Source organism: Martes martes, assembly GCF_963455335.1.
Source record: "Martes martes genome assembly, chromosome: 3".
NCBI lineage: Eukaryota > Metazoa > Chordata > Mammalia > Carnivora > Mustelidae > Martes > Martes martes.
The window spans coordinates 13,392,775-13,401,902 of NC_137890.1; positions in this window are offsets into that span (position 1 = coordinate 13,392,775).

Consider the following 9,128-nt stretch of genomic DNA (forward strand, 5'->3'; position numbering starts at 1 on the left):
TGATTGTGCAGCATGTAGACTGCACAAAAACTCCTGGCTACTCACAAAGGAACCATGTGAATTAGTGGAGGCTCTAGGTTCAGAAAAAGTTTTCGGCTCTGGGGACAAAACGGTGAACCAAACAGACAAAATCCCTCTCCTAACAGAGCTTATGTTTCAGTGGAACATGCAGACACATTGGCAGGCACTAGTGTAACAGGGTGTTGGATATTACATATGTGGAATGCCACGGGCACACTCAAGAGGACTCTGATCCAGGCAGAGGCTGAAGAGGGCAGAAAAATAGCCTAACAGCAGAGGGAGAGTAGGATCTAGACAGATTCACACACAGAACGTGGACAATGGGAGTGTTTCAGACGGAGGGAATGAAATTAATAAAAACACAAAAGTGCTACTGATTTTGATACCTTCAAGGCTCTGAGTCAATTCCATTTTAGTTAAAGCATCACAAGTAAGGGAGGACAATGAGGTTGGAGAGGCACGCCAGGACTCACCCCTGTGGAGCTCAGCTGACCATAGTACAGTGGTTGGAGCAGTGAGTAAATGTTTTTGAGCAGAAAGGGTGGGAAGCAGGGGTGACAAGTTCTGCCTTTTGAGAAGACCATAATGCGTGCCTGGTTTAGACTGATTTAAAAGGAACAGGAGACAACGAGACTGCTTTGAATACACCCCATATTGTAGATTTTACTTTGGAACCATGTGAATTATTTCAGCCACATTGAAATAAATGAAAAAGTAACTACTTAAAATTGAAAGTAAAATTAATGGATGACCTTAGCTATGTATTTATTTGGAGACAAAACTACACAGAGAAGTTATTCCAAGTGACTTTAAAAAACAATAAATTGATTGTCTGACCCTAGTGGGATAGACCTTAAAGAAAAAAAGCTCTGTGAAAAAAATCCATAAGCTGTTTTTAGCAATCATTCTGTTGAAGGAAATGTTAATATAACGATTCTGTGTTTTTCTGTATGTTTTAGGAACAATATCAAACGAGTGATTATGTGAGCTTTTCAGCAGAGTTGAAAGAAGATATAAATATTAGATCAATGAGGTTAAATGAAAACTTTATAAGCCTGAATTTGAATCACAAGTATTACTATAAATCTATGCTGTATTTTTTATTTAAGAAAAAAATATATGATTTTCTGCTACCTCCACTGAAAAGTTTAGAAACAATGACCGACCCATTTACCATGATACCATTGGTGCCCAGGATGTCATCCACAAATAATAAAAGGAATCCAGGATCTTGGGAGAAAGAAATTATCCTAGGTCTTAGGCCAGAATATGTACAAAATGAGCCTGGAATGTCTTTTGCACCAAAAGAGCCTATCTGAATTAGTTCCTGCTGGCCAAAGATGAGGAAATTCAATCATTAGTGAATACGATGGATTGAAACACAATGTTTCTAATTAGTATGTTTGGGCTACTCTAGCAGAAATACCGCAGGCGGGTGACTTACAAACAATGGAAATTTCTCAGAGCTCTGGAGGCTCAAAGTCTGAAACCAGCGTGACAGTGTGTGCAGGTCTGGTGAGAACTGTCTCGCCCAATGCCCTTTGCAGACCACTGACTTTTCACTGTGCTTCAGAGGGAGGAGAACAGAGAGGAAGTATGCTCTCTTCCCGGGTCTCAAAGGACACTAATGTCATTCATGAGGGCCCCACCCTCATGACCTAATCTAATGCTAATTACCTCCCAAGGGCTCCTAATGCCATCATATGAATGGGTAGGGTTTCCACGCGTGAATGGGTGGTATGGGGGCGGGGAGGGGGTGGCGCGCATACGTTCATTCTCGAACACACAGCAAATTATGTTTAAACCCAGGTACTCATACTGGAACCAAAACAAACCAAGAAACAAACAAAACCAAAGCCTCACTGGTCAGTATTGGAGGATGAGAATGACCAGCCTGGTGATCTACGGTCCTTGCAGGCTTTCAACGTATCTGAAATCTTGGAGCAAGACAGGCCAGGCCTGCAGACAGGGTTTAACCTCAAATTTGAGCAATATCACCCATGTCTGTGGGGTTTCTGTTTTGCAATGCTTAAAAATCCCATTTACACTCTGGGTCTGAGAGAAAGCCCATTATTACTTAAAGCATTGGTCTCACTCACCAGGCAGATATACCTTTCCCATTATAAATGGAAGTACAGCTCTCTTTGGGCTGCAACCAAAAATTTTCTAAGGAACATCCATCACCTAAATGAGATTTTGTAATCGTTTAAGCACAAGGATTTTCCAGCATTCTAAAGAAATTGATTCCACTCCGTTTAAATAAGAAAATGTGTCTCTCTTTTCAGATATAAACAGTGACAGCTACACAAATACTATATCAAACACAAAAAAGAATTTCTTCCATTAAGTAATTTCCAGAGATTGTCATTTTTTTTTTTTTCTCCAAAGGAAAAAAATTTAGCTGACTGGGAAAATCCTGAATTTTGCTAATTTGTGTCACTGTTATTTCTTTCTTTTCCCTCGAACAACTGCACCAAAAATAAACATTATTGGGAAGCTTTGTAAGTTAAAATAAAGTTACCATGGAGAACCATGTAAAGAGTTGCTAACCCTATATATTTAGTTGATTAATTGATTTTTTAATAGTATTTTTCAAGGCAGGAAGAGTTCCATGCATTTGAAACTGTCAGATATTGAGGGGTAACCTAAGAAGGGCCCCAGTTTGTACTGAGAATCCCACTATACAACTCTGGTTGGCCTGTGCTCTCTCAGGTTTGAGAGTTACTTGCAACTTAAACAGAAAACGGACATCAACTTGCATTCTTAATGCTCTTAATTAGTCTTTCTTACAGATCAATAAGGGAAAACACATAAATAGGAAAATGTGCAAGGGACGTGAAGTTGCTACTCCCAGAACAGGGAAGCTGAGGGTAGTGAGCACATCCCACTTACAAAGCGAGAAAAGCACATGAAGCAGCAAATTGGTCATGCCGTTCCACACCCGCCCAAAAGATCGGCCAAGAGAAGTCGGACCGGCGGCAGCTGGGTGAGATGCAAGCAATGGGGACCCCACTCACTGCTCGTGGGGTTAGTGGGAATGCAAGTTGGTGCAGCCACTTTGGAGAACAGTGTGGAGATACCTCAAGAAATTAAAAATAGAGCTTCCCTATGACCCTGCAATTGCACTACTGGGTATTTACCCCAAGGATACAGATGTAGTGAAAAGAAGGGCCATCGGTACCCCAATGTTTATAGCAGCAATGGCCACGGTCGCCAAACTGTGGAAAGAACCAAGATGCCCTTCAACGGACGAATGGATAAGGAAGATGTGGTCCATATACACTATGGAGTATTATGCCTCCATCAGAAAGGACGAATACCCAACTTTTGTAGCAACATGGACGGGACTGGAAGAGATTATGCTGAGTGAAATAAGTCAAGCAGAGAGGTCAAGTATCATATGGTTTCACTTATTTGTGGAGCGTAACGAATAACATGGAGGACAAGGGGAGATGGAGAGAAGGGAGTTGAGGGAAATTGGAAGGGGAGGTGAACCATGAGAGACTATGGACTCTGAAAAACAACCTAAGGGTTTCGAAGGGGCGGGGAGTGGGAGGTGGGGGGGAACCAGGTGTTGGGTACTAGGGAGGGCACGGATTGCATGGAGCACTGGGTGTGGTGAAAAACAATGAATACTGTTAACGCTGAAAAGAAATAAAACATTAAAAAATAAATAAATAAAATAAAATATTAAAAAAAAAGAAAAGAAAAGAAAAAGAAATCGGTCCACACATTCTGAAGGAGCATTTTGTATCATCTGGAAAAGCTGAGTGTCATTCTTTTTTCTTTTCTTTTCTTTTTTTTAAGATTTTACTGATCTATTAGAGATAGAGAGAGAACTCAGGCACGAGAGAGAGTGAGAGAGAGAGAGCAGAAGTAGGGGCAGAGGGGAGGGAAAAGCAGACTTTCCACTGAGCAGGGAGCCTGAATTGGGGCTCAATCCCAGGACCCCAGGACCATGACCTGAGCTGAAGGCAGATGCTTAACTGACTGAGCCCCCCCAGGCGCCCCTAGTGTTTGTTGTTCTGATGCTTCCTTACTCATGTATGTTTCCACACGCCAAGTCCTCGTACTTTACATAGACGATCTTATATTGTACATTCCTTCCTGGAACTTGGTTGGTTTTGTTTTGTTATCTTTTTGGGGTTTATCCATATCTACTTCTCTGTATATCCATGATAGATGGGGCTATAGTTCATTCATTTTAGCTTCTTAGAACGTTGCTTTGATAAATACACTGCAACTTATTTTTTAATCCCCTACAGAGGATCAGTTAGTTTTATTTTTTCCAGGATTTGTTGTTGTTTTTGTTGCCACTATAAACAATACTGCAATAAGCCTTTCTTTGTAGATAGTTCCTGGAAGATGTGGGTGAGTTTTTCTGGGTATGGATGGTACTCTAGCACAGAGTAGTCTAGCTCAAAACTTCCCAACTTGGAATGCATTCGAACCTTTTTATTTTAGTTACTTATTTATTCTCTTTTTAGAAATGATCTCTACACCCAATGTGGGGTTTGAACTCACAACCCTGAGATCAAGAGTTGCATGCTCTACCAACTGAGCCAGCCAGGGGCCCTGCATTTGAATCTTTGGCAAAAGCAGATTCTGCCTCAGTAGGTCTAAGGTTGGAAGAGGAATTCATCCCAACAAGCTCCAAGGTGATGCCAGTGTTGCTGGTCTATGGACCACAGGGGGCTTTATGAGATGTTAATAGCCATTTACTTTCCAGGTAGCTTCCTAGGACGTTCCTGCACACATGTCCTCATGTACCCTATAAATGCAATTGGCCTGCTCTACTATTTAAAGCTGAATGGACCACTTCTCATGATATACTCTCTCCAATTGATTCAACATACCATAACAGTGTTTTTAAGAGCTAATGTTAGGGTTTCTTTACAACATCTTAACGTTGCCATAAGATACACCACAATTTTCACATACAGGTGAAATTATATGTAAGCCTTGGCCAGGCACAGTCACTGAGCAGTCACTGGGCACATACAGGGCTTCTGATTGTCAAGTGAAAAAAATGCTTTCTCCCTTGCCTCATATTTTACTCTTTTTACTGATGAGTGAAATTGTGGGGTGCATATGTGTGTGTTTTATTTTAATAATTTAATAAAAAAGTGATGAATACACTTGGGAAAAAATACCAAACTGTGAAAAAGAATGAAAACTGACTCCAGCCTAATCGCGTGATGTTATATAAGGTTCTATCACTCATCTTGCTTGAGTTTTTTTTGCTATCTTGCTGGCTTTGAGGAAGCGAACAGCTCTGCTAGGGAGTCCCACGTGTCAAAGAACTTTGGGCATCCTTTAGGAGCCCAGGCAGGGAGGGGGGCTGGATCTCAGCTTCTGCCAACAGGATGTGACTTTGAAAGCGGATCCATCCCAGTCAGAGTTTCAGATGAGAATAGTCTGCCTGCCACTGTGACCGTGCCTTGGAAAGACCTCAACCAAGCCATTCCCTGACTCCTGACACACAGAAACTGGGTGATAGTAAACATGCGCTGCTCTAATCATTGTTTGTAATAATTGATGCATGGTAATAAGAAATGAATATACTACCCTTCCATAAATGGTAAACACGTGCAAAAGATTTAGACATTTCTTTTTTTTTTTTTTTTGCACCAATCTTAGAAATTATTCAACATGGTCATATATACATCTACTCTCCTAATTTCTAAGGCTGTCTTGTATTCCTGTGATTGGGGTTCCACAGTTTACTATTTAATGGACTTCAAGGTCGTTTTTGTGGGCCTCCAAAAACTCCCATTCTGTCACTAGGAAAGAGTATGAAAGTGGCTTCAAATGCCACTAGGGACGGTCAATCATTTTTAAACAACTATCTGCTTTAGTTCCTGCTTCCCAGTCCCTCTGTCTTTCTCTCTTTTCTTCCAGCTGAGGTTTTGGTTTTTGTTTGTTTGTTTTTAGAGGGTGGGGGAGGGACAGAGGGTGAGACAGAGAATCTCCAGCAGGTTCCACATTCAGCACAGAGCCCAGTGCAAGGCTCGATCTCATGAACCTGAGGTCATGGTCTGAGCCGAAATCAAGAGTCTGACACTTGCTAACCATGGCCACCTGGGTGGCCAACTGAGCCACCCTGGCATCTACCCCGCTGGATTTTTAGCTAGGGTTACTAACCACCTTGGTTTGCTCAGGACTAGGGTTTCCGGAATGTATGAGTTCTGGTGCTAAAGCTGGGACAGTACTTCTGCCCCCCAAATGGGGCAGTCGATGGCCCTGTAACTCCTTTAGAGGTTCAAATACAAGGAAAAGGAGTCGTTCTCAACCACTTCAGATGACTTCCTCAAATCCCAGCTAACAGTGAAGGAAGAGTAGTTCCCGTGTCTGTCTCTGCTGGGCAGCCAGAACTACGCATCTGAGCTTGGAGCTCCCTCTGAGGCCTCGGCTAAAAGTAAATATGTAAGTGTCTTCATCTAATGCAAGGATGAAAAGAAGACATTGGATTTTCAGAACAATAATCTACCTCTTTTTATCAGAGGGATAAACCACTCAACCTAAAAGAATAGTTCCCCACACAGGGCTTGGATTACCGCCTCATAAAACAGCGGGGCTCTTTGATTATCACCTAAACAAAGCTGCCATCAAGCTGGAACAAATAGGCCAGGCAGACAGAGTCTCTGAGAAGCACGAGGCAGCGAATTTTCAAGGCTTCAGAAATGCGCAGCAGGGTGGTGACGCTGGCGTCGGGAATCAGCCCCGCTAGCGCCCTTGAGCAAATGACTTCCTGCTTCAGAATGGCTGTTCTCATCTGTGGTGCTGAATACAGGGTAGGCACTCCCTAAATATATATCCCACCATCTCCCTCTCCCAGAAGAGGACGCACGGGTCATGCTGGGTGGACCGGGGGGGGGCATTCATTTCCAAAGGGCAGACAAGAACATTGGAACTCTCCTCGGGAAGAGACCCTCCTCGCCGTGCTCAGAAGGGCGAAGGGAGCACACGGACGCTCTACCCAGAGAGAGAGACATCGCAAATCTCCTGGGTAGTGATGTAGGAAAGACGTTAGGGTTCGAAGCTGACAGCCAAGAGAGAAGTCTTGAGACGTCTTTGGTGCAAAGAGGTGGTTTTATTAAAGCAGGGGGACCCGTGGGCAGAAAGAGGACCCGTGGGCAGAAAGAGCTGTGCTGGGGTCATGAGGAGTGACCGATTATACGCTTTCAAGTTGGGAGGGGTCAGGGATAGCATAAGCAATGTTTCCAGGACCTTGGGGGACTAGCTGTTGTTGGGGAAAGTCATGTATCACTGTCTAGTAAACCCTTCATCATGACACCCTTCAGATGTATATTGGTGGGCCTTATGCTTGGGGGATGATACCCAGCACGTATCTTGGGGCTGTAGAGATAAAGGAAATTTCTAAAGGAATTTTTAAATGTTAAAGTAGGCTGACAGGATCAGGAGGAGTGGGGGAGGGCTAGGATTGCCTTTTGCCCTTAGCAGAGTGTCTACATGGAGGCAATTGAGTCCTTAGAGGAATGTCACTCTGCCTGTTTCGAGGACATGCCAGTGAGCTCTAGGTCATGAGGAAATTTCGTAATTTTTCTTCTGCCTTTGTTTCCGCCATCAGGCAGCACTTTTGAGAGTTGCCACAAGACTAATGGTTAGGGGCTGCTTTCTTGTGCCCCATGGAAGAACTTCCCGCCTTACGTTGAAGACATCCCATTTCGTTGTATGCATTCAAAGCTACCATTCTAAGGGGGGAAACAAACCCTCACACTTTCACATCTTGGCAGCCTGTAAATTAAAGCACCTTTTAGCCTTTTCTTTCTCGGACTCAAAAAACCCTCTTTACATACCATTTCCTCAGGAACAGCAAATACATTTGCGTGGCAGCTCTCAGCCCTCCAACCAGAGTCGTCACTCCGCAGTCACGGTGTTCAGAGACTCTGGGAGAAAGCTGTTACCTGCTCTTGCCAGTTCAGTAGTCAGGCTAAGTGGAATCGAAAGGGGCCCCAGGCAGTGGGCGCCCTCCTCTCACTCATGATGTTTCTAAATAGAGACACAGGTGCTGGTGTGTTTGCTATTTTTGTTTGCAAGCATCCTGTCTGCAGAAGGCCATTTGAAATAACAACAAAGAGGCATTTGTTGGGGAAGGAAAACAAAATTATCGGTTGAGAGTAATGAAAGGCTCCTGATGATTACAGAAGGCATTATGGATTTTTAGAATAGACAAGAATCTGGAGTCTCCCGCGTTTCACATCGTAAGGTGTTTCCGAAAGAGAGCTGTAGCGAAGCCAGTGTTCCTGGGCGGTGGGGCAGGGAAGAAGATGGAGAACCTGCGAGGAGCCGTGGACTGACTTCCCTCTGTCTGTGGGCTCAGAAAGTAGAAGAAACAATTCGCAGCTTCCCTTTCTCTATTTTGTCCTCTTACCTCCCTTATTCCCCAACTTCCACACTCTGACTCTGAGACCATTTAGTGATGGGCTTTCTGAGGCTGCAAACCTGTAATTTATACAGTCATTTTAGGAAGAAGCTAGGATTGCACCCCTGAAAATGTCACTCAGGGTTTTTGCAGGAATCATTTTGGTCTCCTTGGTTCCTCCAAGCCATCCAGATGCTGTGTGCGTCTTTCCCAAGCCCATGCTGAAAGGGGAGAGTTGAGAAGCCAAGCGTCAGGCCATTGAGTGTAGACGCCCACGTTCGGTAGCAAGGACAGTAGAAAAGGCAAATTGGTAAAGAGTTCATTAGTAACTCAATAATGATGCATATTTCCACTTAGAACTTTTTCAGTGTCCTGAGTCATTCGTTCATTTACCGGGTATCGATCTATCTGGCCCTCGCCACCAAGCCTCTATTGTTCACACCTTCTGCAAACACCTTGAATTCCCTAACTCTCTACCAGCCTGGTCGATAGCAATACCGGAGCAACCAAACACCCACTTATTCCATTCCTGCCGAGTAGCCAAACATTGGCTTAGCAAAGCACACAATTCCATGTGTTTGTCTCACTTTAATTCGTGTTCATACATTTCAAAACAGGCACACGATGCTGCTTGCTAATCTTATTATAGATCCCTAGTGGTCTCTTTCCCATTCCCTAAAGCGACTTTTTAACACATTGCCCTCTCTACTCAAACGTCTCG